This window comes from Xenopus laevis, chromosome 4S (genome assembly GCF_017654675.1).
Source record: "Xenopus laevis strain J_2021 chromosome 4S, Xenopus_laevis_v10.1, whole genome shotgun sequence".
NCBI lineage: Eukaryota > Metazoa > Chordata > Amphibia > Anura > Pipidae > Xenopus > Xenopus laevis.
Window position 1 is genome coordinate 48,530,139 of NC_054378.1, and position 15,961 is coordinate 48,546,099.

The 15,961-nt window shown below is 39.5% G+C and overlaps 1 protein-coding gene across 5 annotated transcripts in view; it reads left to right on the forward strand.

Annotated features, from left to right (window-relative positions):
• The window catches only part of zfpm1.S (zinc finger protein, FOG family member 1 S homeolog), a 95,982-nt gene that overhangs the window by 24,917 nt on the left and 55,104 nt on the right, over positions 1-15,961 (forward strand). The gene's annotated exons all lie outside the window — the stretch shown is intronic.

Genomic DNA, 15,961 nt, shown 5'->3' on the forward strand with positions numbered 1-15,961 from the left:
CCTAAGTGAGCTATAAGAGAAGATGTATAGAAGCACGGATCATTGGATTCCAGATAATTTTGAAATGTAGTGTTCTGTGATCCAAAGTACAGAGAGGCAGGAAGAAATGCATTTGTTCAATGTAAAATTGTATGGGAAATTAGCTTTAATCAAAGTGTGAAATTAGAACTCACTACAGTTAAACTCATCTAATATCTATTCTATTCTTTTCTTTGAGATTGAGGTTTTTATCAAATGGTGAACTCTAACGTTCACTCACTGATAAATATGGTTCGAAAAATCCAACAGAACTGAATAATAATTAGGTGAATTTTTCTATAGTGACCTGCCTTAGAGGCAGATAAATCTGCCTCTAAGTCATAATGAACATATTAAGGTTTTCCTCATACTTAACATACAAAGAGGAAATGTTTTGGGTTGACATATTTAGGGATAGCTGAACCATTGCATTAGGATGTTGATATGATGAGAGATGCCTTGATGGGCTCTAAGTGAGCTATAGGAGAAAATGTTTTTGGTTTAAATATTTAGCAACTTCATCTAATTTAAGGGAATATCAACAAAGATATGCAATACATTAAAAGATTTTCATCTGCAAATTACCCCAAAATGGTGCCCCACCAATATAAAACATGTGATAAACATATTTTAAAAGATAGTAGCGTTGTTGAAATGATTGGTATCATGAGCAAATGCCACAGTATCCGTGAAGGGGTATCAATAAATTACATTTTTGATCCAGATTATAATAAAATAATGTCCTACAAAAAAGGTATCCGTGGATGTCCATGGTAATAAAAAAAAAAAAAAACCCATTTTCCTTTACGCTCACTTTTGAAATGATATGCTTGTTCTGTTATTAAACTGTACCGCTCAGTACATGTAAATCTAAAGTCGTGAGGATTTAGGCTACACCCCTTCTCTGCCCAAACATACCCTTTGCTAGAAACCCTTTTTAGTTTCCATTAAAGGGGTTGTTCACCTTTGGGTTAATTTTTAGTATGATGTAGAGAGTGAGATTCTGAGACAATTTGCCTTTGGTTTTCATTTATTATTTGTTTTTTTTTTGAGTTATATAGTTCTTTATTCAGCAACTCTCCAGTTTGCAATTTACCCTAGCAACCATGCACTGATTTGAAAAAAAAACTGGAATATAAATAGGAGAGTGCCTAAATAGAAAGATGACTAATAAAAAGTCAGACATTTTGTAGCCTGTCGGTGACCCCCCCCCCTTTTAAAACTTGGAAAGACTCAGAAGAAAAGGGCAAATAATTATAGAACTGTAAAAAATAATGACCATTTGAAAACTTGCTTTCAATTGGCCATTCTATAACATATTAAAAGTTAGCTTAAAGGTGAACCACCCCTTTAAGCCCCCATCCCACAATAAAAGAATGCACCTGTTGTTGGCCCCCATTAGTGATGACTAGTTCCAGTTATAAATTGCCAACACAAGGCTCAATGTACATTCATGTAGACTTGTAAGGCTCCTTGGGGTTGGGCCATCGGGTTTAAATGACAATACAGCATTGGGTTTTTTCCACTAAGGGTAAGGGCACATGGGTCGATTCGGGGAGATTAGTCACCCAGGCAACAAATCGCCTCTCCTTCATGGCGACAATCTCCCCGAACTGCCTTCCCCTACCTTCCCACCGGCTATAATTAAAAATCACCAGCAGTATGGCACTCATCCGAAGTTTCCTCGTGAGGCAACTTCGGAAAACGCTGGCAATTTTTCATTATAGCGGGCGGAAAGGTATGGGAAAACAGTTCGGGGAGATTGTCGTCCCGAAGAAGAGGCGGTTTGTCGCCGGGGCGACTAATCTCCATGTAACTGAACCTCATTTTTTCTAGTTTGGGCCATACTATTTCATAACATAGGGATAGTCAAATTGCATGTGGCATGCAGGCCAGTCAGCCAAGCAAACATTGTATGTGTGTGTGCCTTATAGAAATAGTAACTTATTTTTGTCCAACCCTCATTTTGGACTTAGAATGTGTTTGCAATAGTAAAGCATTTTGGGTCAGATACTTTCTTCCTAGTGTGTCTTACCCTATAGCACTTCATCTCTGCAATATTATAAAATTGTACAGGTCTGCTGTATAAATACAGTTATTCTTACTACATCATTTTAGTAGCCATATACATGTTATCAGCTCCTAAACTCAGATCCCAGAGGTAGTATTAATTGTAGTAGACAGGCAGATTGCTTTAACTTGTTGGACTATGCATCCACATTTTGTTTTGGTAATTTCTTTTTCTGTAATGGCTGGCACTTCATAGGACTGTACTGGAAAATATTGCTAGGCTATATTTCCACAGCTTGTTTTTGTACTTTTCACCTCTCCTTTTTTTTGACATTTTTCTATCCATGATATTTACACTTTGTTCTGACTCTCTCTTTCTTTGCAGCACCACCGCCCACCTCCTCCTGCTCCCTTGAACGTGGGCTCACTATTAGTATTAGTAATTGTGTCCCGTGAAGTGTAACAATCTGCTGTAATCTATCAGAGTTTTATCTGCTTTATCAGAGAGCTGAGAATGGCCGGGCCTAGAGATGGCGCCGTGCTCAGGAGCTGATAAAGTTACAGAGTTCAGGCAGTGATGAATGTTAAGTGACTACACACCAGTTACATGGGATATAGACTTGGCAGAAAGAGCATTTTCGTCTGAAACCAATCTCCCAGATATCATTGGAGCTGTTTTTTCTCAGGCTCCTTCACTCTCGTCCTACCTCTGTCTGTCTATCTTGCCTTTTTGTGACTCCCTCATTTCTTAACATTTTTTTCCTTATCTCTCTTTTGCTCTTTCTCTATCTTCCCGCTCCGTCATGGTGTCTCTTCTCTTTGTTAAATATTTTCTCTTTAGTCCTTGCTTACTGTCTCTAACTCCAGTTTTTAATAATGCCTGTGCCATGACAGTACTGAGAGAACATAGGGAAAAAGTCACCCCTTTAACAAATTTATTCTCTGAGTGTATTTTTCTTTTGTTTGAAACAGTTAATATTTTACCTACAAGACGTAAGTGTTAGAAAGTAGCATAAGTAGAACTGTTCTACTCTTGAAAATATTAGATCTGTGTTTCTTTGCCTATTCGTTTCAAGAACCAATTAACGACCTATATGAACTGGCTAAAAGGACCACATCGTAGAGTGAGGTTCTTCAATGAAACTTTTGATCCAACGCTAAGGCTAACCCTGATAAAGAGAGACGTAAACCATTGGCTAGTTCCTGAGATTAGATAGATATATATTAACAGGTATTCGCTGATCCATTTAATTTTGCAGATACCCAATGTGAAAATATCTTAACTGCACAGCAAATCCTCATTCACTATTCGTACATTATTTTCAGTAAAACCTAATTAGTGCTTTATCTGCTGAGCCGGTTTGACTTTTTTACCCCCCTTATTGCCATTATTTTCTCCTTCTGTCCCCTCTGCTCTCTTTTCCTTTCTTTTCTGACTTATTTGATGAAGTCCCCTTTACTCGTGTGAATGACAACACCTGCTTTGTATCAGGCATGGCTTATGGTCACGTATCTTTGAAAGATAGAAGAAGGGAGGTGCTTTGTTACTTCCCCCTTCCCATAGGTTCCTCCCTCTACCCCTCACCCTTAGCGATTTACTATTTTAATCTCGAAAATATTATAAGATAGAGGGCAACTGTCTCCTTGGCAACCAAAGAAAAGGTCAGCTGCAGTTTATCTTATCTGGATAGAAAAGGGTTACTAGGTAGAGATAGGTGCTTCTCGGCTTTAGCTGGGCCAAGCCCAACTTCAACCTTTCATAGCATAGACATAAGTCAACCCGTCTTAACAATATGTAAGACAGGGATCCCCAACCTTTTGAACCCATGAGCAACATTCAGAACTAAAAGGAGTTGGGGAGCAACACTAGCATGAAAAATGCTCTTGGGCTGCCAAATAAGTGTTGTGATTGGCCATTTGGTAGCCCCATATGGATTGTCAACCTACATTGAGGCTCTGTTTGGCAGTACACCTGGTTTTTATACAACCAAAACTTGCCTCCAAGCCTGGGATTCAAAAATAAGCACATGCTTTGAGGCAACTGGCAGCAACATCCAAGAGGTTGGTGAGCAACATATTGCTCACGAGCTACTAGTTGGGGATCACTGATGTAAGGTAACTACCTTCTGGGGAACAGAAATACAATATATTTAAGACTAAAATGACACTTTTTCAACAAACAAGCAATTGTGTTTACAGTATTTACATATTTACAGAATACACCTCAGCAGGAGTCATTTACATGACAGATTGGTTGCTTTTGATTGAATGTATTAGCCCAGTGATTCCTCCAACCAGTGGCTCATGAGAAACATGTTGCTTACCAACCCTTGGAAATTGCTCTCCGTGGCCTTAAAAAGCAGGTGCTTATTTTTTATTACCTGGCCTGGCGGCAAGTTTTTGTTGTCTAAAACCCAGTTGTACTGCCAAATAGAGCCTCCTGCAGGCTGCCAGTCCATAAAGGTCTACCAAATAGCAAATCATAGGCCTTATTTGGGATCCCCAGGGACTTTGTCATGCTTGTGTCGCTCCCCAACTCTTTTTACATTTGAATGAGGCTCATGAGTTAAAAAGCTTGGTCGACCCCTGGATTAGCCCGTACTTTGTGTTGAACATCAATGAGTAACTTGATAGCAAATACAGAAAAGTCAACCAGAAAAAAAAAACATCAGCTACTTTAGAGGCAGCTATTGGACTACACAAAGTAGTGTTTGCAGCCACGTGACCAGTTTTAATCTAGTCCATTCTGAGCAGACTTAATTGAATATTTAGGGTAGTTTTTGACCCAATAACAATAATGTGCAGTGTGGCTATCTACTAATTACAATGAACCTTGCAGGTGAACCAAGGAAATGTAAAGCACATGCAGTTTGCACAGTGCAAAAAAATGGAGGATGGAGCATTGTAAATGAGGCCTCAGAAGTGGGACATTGTGTAAATAGCTACAGGCCTCTGCATGGTGTCTCCTGACGTCGCTCTCTGCATGGAGGGCTGTATTTTTACTCCTGCCGTTTTGCTCTGATTTGTAGCTCTGGGGTGCTCTGTCTGATTCCAACCTGGACACTCTCTGCAAGGAGTTTGTATGTGCTCCACAGGAGTTTGTATGTGCTTTGGTTTCCTCCCACATCCTAACAACATGTAGACATGGCAATTGGCTCCTGGTAGAATGCTAGTAGAAATACCTTTAAAAAAATCCTCTCTAAGGCAAGTGCAGAGGAAGACACCATATTAATCTAACCCACTTGCTCTTCGCCTCCTGAACAAAATCTTGTTACCATGTTTACACTCTTTTTTCCAGTGTCTGGAATCAGACAAATCTAAAGCTAATTGTTATGGATCTAAATACATTGCTACAGGGAAGGATCAGTACAGCTGTAGCCATTTTTCTTGTAAGACCATTAATTCTCCTTTGAGAGGTAGCCGCAGAGAACATAAAAGAAAGTTAAGAAAGCCCATTTCTTTTAAGCAGAGCTTAGGTGGAAATGATCTTTTATGACTCTAGTAATACCATGTTTATTCTAAGAGCTGGGAGAGCCTCATAATTCACACAGATCTCTTGGTAGATAATATGAAGTGGCTGGAAGGGGTATGTTTGTTACTGAGTTAATGTCCTGGCAAACAAAAAATTGTGGAATATAAATGTATTCTTCTTATGGCAAGGTATTAACCCCTCTGCACTTATAAAGATCTGTGTTTAAAATAACTACTGCTTTTTTTAACAGTTTGTTTTATGGATTTATATATTATGCTCTGAAAGTAAGTAGGGTCACTTTAGTAGTGATTTAGTAACATGTAGAGGAGCAGCTTAAGAATATTGGTATGGCAGGAACTAACAACGTGTGAAGGGAAATTATTTCTCCCATGGGACTCAAAGTGCTTTGCCAGAACTCTTGGTTCCAAGTTGAGGTGGCTATTGTAAATACTGCATAGACTGAGATCCCACAGAAAAGCAACTTTGTTCAGAAGAATTGAGTTTAGCTTTTACAGTTGGGCAAAATGGTGGCAGCACCACTTTGTATTAATCAATGTTGGCCAGCGTGAGGCCCTTGATAATGAAATGCTGTTTGTGGGGAGCAGTGTTGTAGGTAGAACTCCTTTTATAGAAATAATGGGGCTCTTTTAATTCTTTTTTCCGTGTTAGGTACAATCTCTAAAGACACAAATTCAGTTATCAAAATAAAATGCCACACAAGTAAACTGAAGGGAAGCAATCCTTTGTGGAATCTGTCCAGCTGTGGACAAATTATATAGCCATGCAATACGTTTTTGTGGCTCCCAGGATGCCATGTGTTCCATGGACATCTTTGTAAGATTTACCATTTGGAGCACTCGTGTATGTATATATAACTTTATTTGTAAAGTGCTGTTAAGGAGCCCCAGCGCCATACAATGCACAAGTACAATAGATAAAAGTACACACATGGAGGACAAGTCACGCAATATATATACACAATACACAGAGCTCATATAGGGACACTTAGAGTTTACAGTATAAGTGGGTGGTGGGAGGCTAACATACAGGCACAAAGGGGAGGTGCACAGGATTAAGGCATTTTCCAATAGGTACCAGGACTAGACTAATGTTCTAGTGCTCCAAAAGGTAGACTCTTCGTTTTATCTCCAAGAGATTGAGAGAGCACTTCTTATAGAGGTATTCAGGGATGGCATTCCAGAGGTAAGGAGCAGTAAGATAGAAAGGTTGGAGACGAGAGGTAGCAGTGTATGTTGTGAAAAGAAGGTGGCTCTAAGAGGGGAAGAGAAGATGACCAGGAACGTACAGTGAGACTAGTGAAGAAATATAGTGAGGAGCAGAAAGGTGAAGGGATTTGAATGTTAGCAACATTATTCTATATGCTATCCGCTGTTTAACAGGCAGCCATGCTAAGGATTTTAGTTTGGGTTGAACAGGTTTCCTCTTTGGGGAGAGCAGGGGGATCCTGGTAGCGGAGTTTAAGATTGATTGGAGGGGAAAGAGATGGGAGTAAAGCTGGCCATAGATGTTGAGATTTTTAAAAGATCAGATCCTGATCGTGATACCACGATCTTCTCAGAATGATCGTACGATCGTACGAATTTACCATCAACTAAAAAGACCAATTTGCCAGGAAAACAAAGGGGAGCTGCCTGCTTGGCCCTGCAAACATAGATAGATTGCACTGGGGCCGACAAAGATTTTTTAACCTGGCCGATCAATTTGCTGACAGATGTCGACTGAAAAATCGTAAGATGTACGATCGTTCGAATACCACTAACCGCACGATAATTTCGAAGGATTGGTCAGGCTTCCCTAAAATCGGTTGCTCGGCAAGAAGAATTATGGGGAGCTTTAGGAAGACTGGTTAGTAGGAGATTGCAATCATTTAAATGGGATAGGATAAGGGCATGGATTAGTGTTTTCGCTGTTGTTTCTGAAAGAAAGGGGCATATCTTGGCTATATTGCAGAGGAAGAAGCAACAGTTTTAAGCAGGAGTATTATTACTAATTACTATGTAATTAGAGAAGGAGAGAGACTGGTCAAAGATGTCCCCCAAGCAGTGTGCTGAGTTAATGGTCATGCCATCAATAGTAATGGTGAAAGCAAGAGATTGGGTAGGTTTGATTGAAAAGACCATGAGCTCAATTTTGGCCAAATTGAGCTGTTGGTGAATTTGATTCACCCAGGAGGATATAGCTTCTAGGCAGTCTGCGATCTGGGTCTGAACGTCAGTGAAAGGGTTTCTAAACATATCTGGATGTCATTGTCATAAGGGTCAAATGAAGATATAAGGTCTCCTAAAGAAAGAGTGTACAAGGAAAACAACAGAGGACCAAGTACAGAACCATGAGGTAGGAAGAGAACCAGGATGCAAATCAATCCTGGATTCCAATTGAATGGAGAATTAGCATTAGAACAGAATGGTCAACAGTATCAAAAACAGAAGATAAGTCCAAGAGAATAAGGACAGGGGCACACGGGCAGATTCAGGGAGATTGAGGATGAAACTTCGGGCAACTTTGGAAATCGAAGCGCCGCAGTGCAATGGCGCTGGTGTTTTCTCATTATAGCAGGCAGAAGGCAGGGGGAAGGCAGTTCATGGAGATTGTCACCACGCAGATGAGGCGATTAGTTGCCAGGCGACTAAATCTCCCCGAGTCTTCCAGTGTGCCCCTGCCCTAAGAATAAAGTAATGACTCTATTTAAGGCAGTCTCAGTGGAGTGTGCAGGTCGAAAGCCAGACTGCATAGGGTCAAGCAGATTATTGGTGCAAAGAAAGTTAGTAATACGGGAAAAGACAAGAAATTCCAGAAGATGATGTAAAGTCAAAAATTCATGCATTATATATTGATGGGATTACAAAAAATGTGTTAAATGCAGGAAAACTCACAATCAGGATATGTAAAATTGAGGTTATGCTGTATGTGGGTAAACTGTAGAATAGCCTATGGCGATATGTTTTACATCACATGTTAGATAAATTTAATGAATGTAAAGCTTGCTGAACAGCATTTATTTTCGTTCTATGATAATCATACTATGCAGTAGAGAAATGATTTTGATACTAAACAAGATATGCATCTTACTGTGTACAGTGGTTTCGTGCCCTGCTTATTATTGTAATTGTTTATATTATTGGAAGCTACCATGTTGTTTACCTTGGCACAGACCTCAGTTACCAGTACTGCTACAGTACCTAAGAGTCTTCACAGCATGTTGTAGCCAAAGATTTGTGTAGTTGTTTTCTTAACACTTTATCTGCCATAGTGCTTATATTCCCAAACTTTGAGGCTGCTCAGTCCAATTAACTGAAGGGCCAATCCTGAGGTGCACTTGTAAATGAGTCCTTGTTGCAAAAGATAGCAAGGTGAAAACAATGTTTCATATATCTGACCCAACCCATAGGTTAAGAATCTCTGTATAAAGCTGACCATACCTGGGCCACAAAAAGTCGTCAACTTATCAGCCCATGTAAAGGCTGGATACCGTTGGGCAAGGACTGCATGGGTGCATTGATGTGGTCCTCACCCACTAGGTCCGCACACTCCCTCAGTATGATGTTGTTTGGTCATTCTAGTCTAGTGAGCAAGTGGGCAAATTTGGACAGATATCCACTTATTTGACTACCTAGCCAAACAAAAACATTTCCATGTTTGGTTTGGGCATAAAACAGCAATATATAAGGTTATTTGGCTTGAACTTTGTGATTTATTCTTTGGAAGCACAGAGGTAATTGTTGTACGTTGGGAGCTGTGCATGATAGATATAAATATACATATTTTTCAAAGCTTAAAAAGCTGTAGTCTGGATGTTAACCGTTCTCTCCTCATTCCTTATGGTTTGTTGGTGCATGTGACAGCTAGTTAATAAAAATAAGGAGCTGTTGCAGTCTCTCTTCAGTTTCAAGATTGAGGATTTTTAAAATGCTGCCCTATGTACTCAGTATGGGAAGAATTGTTTGAAAACTAAGATAATAAGCTATCCCCCGGATTCTTAATTGCAAAGTGATTGATAAACATCAGACCCTTGTTTTACAAGCAGTAAAGTCTTCTCTAAGCTCCCAAGGGTTTGATAGAAAGCATCTGCCTGCTCAATCCTGCCTTCTTGTGCTTAATTTGAAGATGAATTCAGGGTCACGGCCTGTGAAGACCTAAGCAGAGGCTCACAGAAAGGACCTTTATCTGTTTTCTATCAAGTGGCTTTGTGAAGGGGGGGCTGCCCTTTTCCCCCCTTTTTCCTTCAGCTCTTCATTCCGCTGAGTTCACTCCCTCTCTTCAAGGTCAAGCTGTGAAAGTCTCTGAGAAAGTGGAGTCTTAAGAATACTTTTTTTAATCATAAACTCAAGCATGACACATCTTCCATCTTCTCAAATTAATGGAGCTGAATTGTTTTCTAAGCTGGGTGAGCATGCTGGTTTCCTTTTGGGATTTACTATATTAAAATGTTGCTGCCTACCTTTAATGAGTGCTGGTAAAAACATCAGCCATGTGACACTGTACTGGAACAGAAAGAAACATTTCCTACATAATAGTTATCTATTTTTGTAGTTAAAACACTACACAGAATCCAGCCTGCTTAAATTGTTGGAATTGCCCAGCAATCCCCTATTGGGACCTATGTATGGCAGGGGTTTCACTGTTGCAGTTCAAGTTCAATGTTCCTTTTTTATTTCTTTTTGGATTTGGTCCCAAAAATTGCGTGTTTCCACACAAACATTTCTCTGTGCACACCACAATTTGTTTGCACTAACTTTGATATGAGTTGCATGGCAATCATGTGACAAGATGAAACCAGTGTAATTTACTTTTATATTCGTATAATTTAAGCAACTGGATGGCATGACAGAAAACTCAAATACAATGTCACATGAAAATGAATGCCAAACAATGCCACATTAAAATGAAGTTGAGACACTGTGGGTATAGTTCAAGATGTTCTTCTTCTAAGGGGCACAGAAAACTTGAGCTAAACTGCTAAAACTACGCTCCATCCTGAGTGTATTATTATGTAGGAAAATTGACTTTCTGTTACAGTGTCACATGGCTGATGTTATATATTTACCAAGTCTAATTAAAAGTTAGGCAGCAATATGATCTTTCTGTAATTTTCCCCAAAAACCTTTATCATTCCCAAATTCCCCATTCTGAATCACAGTAATATTCTCAGGCTAAAATCCTTGTGGTGACCTCAGAAACATTCATCCTAGTCCCCTCACCCAATGTGAAGTATATGCTCCTGTCAGTTCTGTAATTATTTCCCTTCTTGGTCTACATCAGTCACACAAAGCTGATATCAGAGGCATCTTCAGAGAGAGGGACACTGGAAGCAGGCTGGATTAACTTTAGCAGAGCCGAGGATCACTAGAAGATTAAACAAAGAGTTAGATGCGGGTTTTAGCTCAGGCAGGTTAATCAATTAAAGTGGTTTGTTTGAAGCATCCCCCTACCGAAAAAAAGGTATACAAAATAATTAAAAAAGTAAAATCTATAAAAAAGGCAATAATTATTATTCAATCAAATTGGAGGTTATGCTAAGTAATGTTTTGATGCTAATCACAACAGGATATTCTACAACATTACACTTTCGAGTAGGTGGTCCAGCTGAAGCCCCGCAGGCCGTCCAGATCATTTTTTTATGGCACCCAGTCGGCTCCATAGACTTCATTGTATGATGTCATCACTTTAATTTAATCTGGCCCTTCGAAAACGCTGCATGAGAATTATTCAGACCACTACAGGTAATAAGTTGGACAATACTGCTCAAGAAAACACTGAAAAAGCTTACTTGGAAGCCACCATTACTTCAGAAGTGCCAGTATATGACAGTAACTCATTTTAAAAATAAGGGTATTTCTATGTTGTCTAAGTAGTTAGCTTTTTCTCATACCCCCAAAAAACAATTCCTGTGATTAAGGGAAAGGGCACATGAAGCATAAGGATCAGTTCTCTCTGCCCAGGCCCGAACTGGCAATCTGTCTAAACAGGTAAATGTCTGGTGGGCGACTTGATTTTTTTGTAAATTGCCCGTGGAAGCAGGGAGCTGAATGGGAGCCAAAGTGCAGCTACCAATCACCTATGGTCTTTTTATTTAAATCTGTGGCCATCAATGTTCTTTAAAACTTTTATGGTGGAGAGTCCTGATCACTTTTTACTTTAATTGGCATCAATGTTTTTTTTTAGCTTTATGGAGGGCCCTGACCACCAGTGTTTTTTTTAACTTGGGGGGGGGGGAGGCCTGGTTGCCCATGTCACACATTTATATGTGGGCTGCTTTGACTTTTGTTTTTGCCGGGGCTGGTTTCTTACTCCCAGTCCTGCCCTTTCTCCACCTATGGATTTTAATGAGAAACGGATCAGCAAAAATTAGTGGGTTCCTCTATCCACACTTAAAAGTATAGTTTATGCTTGCGTGTGGTTACATGGAGCAGAGAGGTGGATTTTAATGTGGCGGAGAGAAGCGGATCAGCAAAAATCAGTGGATTCTGCACTTAAAACTATAGCTTCTGCTTGTGTTCGGTTACATGAATCGGAGCTGTGATCCCATGAAAAATGTGAAAACAGACATTTTCAGGCCAATCACCACTCTGTGTAGATGAATGCAGGTGGAAGCTGTACTTTTTTTTTTTTAGTTTTTTTTTTTTTTTTATTGAAGTCTCGTCACAGATTTAAATGTACATTCATACATTGATGTCCTCATTGTTACAAGCTGAACATTTATTAAACAAGTATAAAAGCATTTTGAGCAAAGCCTGTTTTGTTTGCGTGTTTTCAGAGAATATGAACATATTATAGCAAACTTGGTAGTGGCGGTCACACTTATAAATTCGCCACTATTTCTGTCGAGGTGACTATGAGAGACCTCTTCTATATTCAAATCCTAATAATTATTAACAAAACAACAACATAAAATAAAACATTTAGATCAGTTATGCCCATTACTTGCCCTTGTTAAAAGGGACATTTATACGTTTTCCTTTATCTATGTGTCCGTGAATCCTGGGAGGCAGCCAGTATATCCATTTTATTCAGACCGTATTGCTAGAATAAGAGGGTTAGTTCCTCGGAGGCTTTCTAGGTCGTACCACGTGGTTCTGTAGAATGTGGAAACCGTCAGTTTTCTTATGTCAGGGGGAAGACTCAGGATATAAGTGGTCCATATGTCAAAAAATTTGGAAGCTGTACTTTTAAAAAATGCAGAGGAATTCACGGATTTGAGCTGATCCACTTCTCCACCTCATTAAAATGTGCAGACGGAGTGAAGTGATCCTTACACTTCTTGTGCCCATGCCCCAAGGCTAAGGTTAACATTACACTTCACTGAGGAAGGGTCATGCGGTCCCGAAACGTTTGATCGTTTGTTAAGTGTCTTGAAGCACCATTGAATAAATTTGGGAGCACCCCGTTTTCTGCAAGCACAGGTATTGGCAATTTCTTTCATTTTGGATTCACTACTGGCGAGTGGCTAGGCCAGTGCCATATATACCTGTATCCCCTGCATTGACTTTGTGTAACATTACACCCCTCACAGTAGGGTTGTGGGCCAAGGTGTACTATATGGGCCTCTAGGTACACCGTACATGACCCAACCTTGTACAGTATCCGCTGATACTGGTTCCTGGGACAAAGCAATAGATACTGCGTGAGGTACCATACAAGGTGAGTCCACATTTGCACTGTTGGGGTTGTTATGGATAGACAGCCACAATAATCAGAACAGCGGAAAGTGAAAAGAAGCTGTGGCTTATGTACATTAGGCCTAATGGCTATTTAACATCTTTAGGCCATTTTCATTTCAATGTAACATGGCCTGGATTAATCTGGTATTTGAGCTAACAGGTTTGATTTCATGCACCTGTGTGTCCAATTTTTATAGTAAAAATTGCATTTGATTAAGAATGCCAAGTACAGGTAATAATTGGAAATTCTGATAAAACGTTATCCTGATTTAAAGAAGGAAAATATGCACCTGATTGCACCGTTGCTCTTTATATATGAATTTGGATGTACTTGCTGGTTCGACTGCTAGTGTCAGGGCAAAGTTACAGCCTTCTGCATCTCCTCCATTCTCTTGCAACAAAGATGCAATACAAAACACAAGCTAATCGTGTGCAAATAATGCTGTATGTAAGGTGCAGTGAGAATTCAGAGGGGCTGCAGTGGGTAAATGAGCAGAAGTAGGAGGCAGGGGGATGGGAGTAAGGCCATTGCTATCAGTTCTTCTGTTCCATCCTCCCATGATCTGGAAGCTGGTGGGAAAGTCCGAATGTGTTACTATTTTCTATCTGTTATCGTCCTTCCTTATCGGCCTGCTCTTGTCTGCATGCCTAGGCTCTGATACTCCAGGGTCTTTCACTTGGCAGCTAGGAATTTTCTTTATTTCTCATTTAACCACCCCCTTTTTTTAATTTACTGGATAAACGGGGAGTATTTCACAAACGGTTTATTATTTCAGTGTTGAAAGAAGGTAATGTGGCTTTTAATTTGGGCGAACCGCACAGACAATCGCTTGGAATCCTTTTGTCCTTTGAACCGTGGCTGGCCCCTTTCTTTGTGCAATCTCTCCTTTCCCCTTCCTTAACCCACAGATCACTGAGAAAATTGTGTTGTGCCATGATTGCCAACTTTTAACTCCCAAGAGGCCATATAGATGCTGCTACATTGGATTAGGAGATAAAGTGGAATCTGCATATTCCCCTTCTGAATGTAAGATGCATGTGTTACTATTGCCTGTATGTATGTTATCATCGACAAAACAATCCACTTGCATATTTGCTGATTATTGTAGAAAAGAGCAAGTGTTTCTGTTACCAGCAGCATTCATGTCTTTTACAACAATTCACTACATTTTTTTTATAGTCAGAGTAAAGTCCACCCATACTTATTTATCAAAACTGCTCAAACGTTGACGTTTTATATATAATGCATAATAATGCAACTTTATAGTTTACCTGGCCTTTCTTTCTGGCTGAAACTCCCAGTAAGCCCCAGCCTTAACCTCCCTATTCCTTACTTTATATGCAGATAAGCAGGTGAAATATGTATCATACTGAAGCCAATGAGTGGATTGATAGCTCTATACAGAAGGTGGACATTGAAGGAGCAGTAGCACCAAAAATTAAAGTGTTTTAAAGTAATGAAAATATCATGTAGTGTTGCCCTGCACTGGTAAAACTGATCTGTTTGCTTCAAAAACACTACAATAGTTCATATAAACAAGCTGCTGTGTAGCAATTGTAAAAATTTAAAAAAGGCTCTATGGCACAGGTTAAATAGTGGATAATAGATAACACCATTATGTTCTACAGAGCTTATCTGTGATCTGCTGTGTAACCTGAGCCTTTTCTCCTTTGAATGGCTGCCCCCATTGCTACACAACAGCTTATTTATATGAAGTGTAGTAGTGTTTCTGAAGCAAACACAGCAGTTTTACCAGTGCAGGGCAACACTACATATATATTTTTATTACTTTAAAACACTTTTATTTTTTATGTTACTGTTCCTTTAAAGTCATGTTGGCTAAACCTGCTAGTCAGTCCTACGGGGGTCCATAAGGCCATTTGCAGATCACATGATGTATCAAACTGCTTTTTAAAGTCTGTTATAAAAAGAGACACATTGCCACTACTCCATATGGTTTTTCATAGGAGATGGGCTTAATTTCCAGGAGCATTCAGTTTTTCTGACAGATTATTACACTATAAATAACAATTACTTAAAAATCTGGCAAGTGCATAGCCATAGCAGATACAAGAGGGGGGTTGTGGGTGCACTCCTAAGGCCATATAAAAAAAAAATATTTAAATACAATAATCCCCTGTCTAAAAAAGAAAAACAGGGTTTTTTGTTACAAAATTATGATCATAAAATTGGTAAGCCGCCATACCACGTCAAGGTAAACCCCATACGGCGGTCCCTAACCTGTTGTTTACCTGTGATCAAAATATAAAACCTTGGTTTCAATCTGTGGACTAGATCCTCCCCCACCACCTGCATATGCGGCTTTTGAATGGGAGACTGTCCAGACCAAAAAAATGTGATTGTGAAGAGACTATAATGAAGGAAAAGTAAAGTTGTATATATAAGTGCACACTTGTGTATGTATTTGTGTGAGTATAATTATAAGTACAGGTGTGAGTATAGATTTAGAGAGAGATGAAAAAGGAAAAGCTAAATGTGGAGTGTAATAGGTGTAATGTGTGTGGGTCTGTGCAAGTGTTACCTAGTGATAAGTGCAGCAAATATAATGGGTGTCTCACAGGCGTTGGTAATAAAAAGGCCAAAGCCTCCCCAGCCACTAGCATTTGTGGCTTTTAAGGGAGAGAAATTGCCCAAACCAAGGATAAATAAAAAACAACAAGGACATAGGGCCACCGTTAATATAGCCATAGCACACAAACCGTTTATAAAAAAATTCTATACAATAAAAACACCATTTTCTATCCTCAATATTTACTGTTA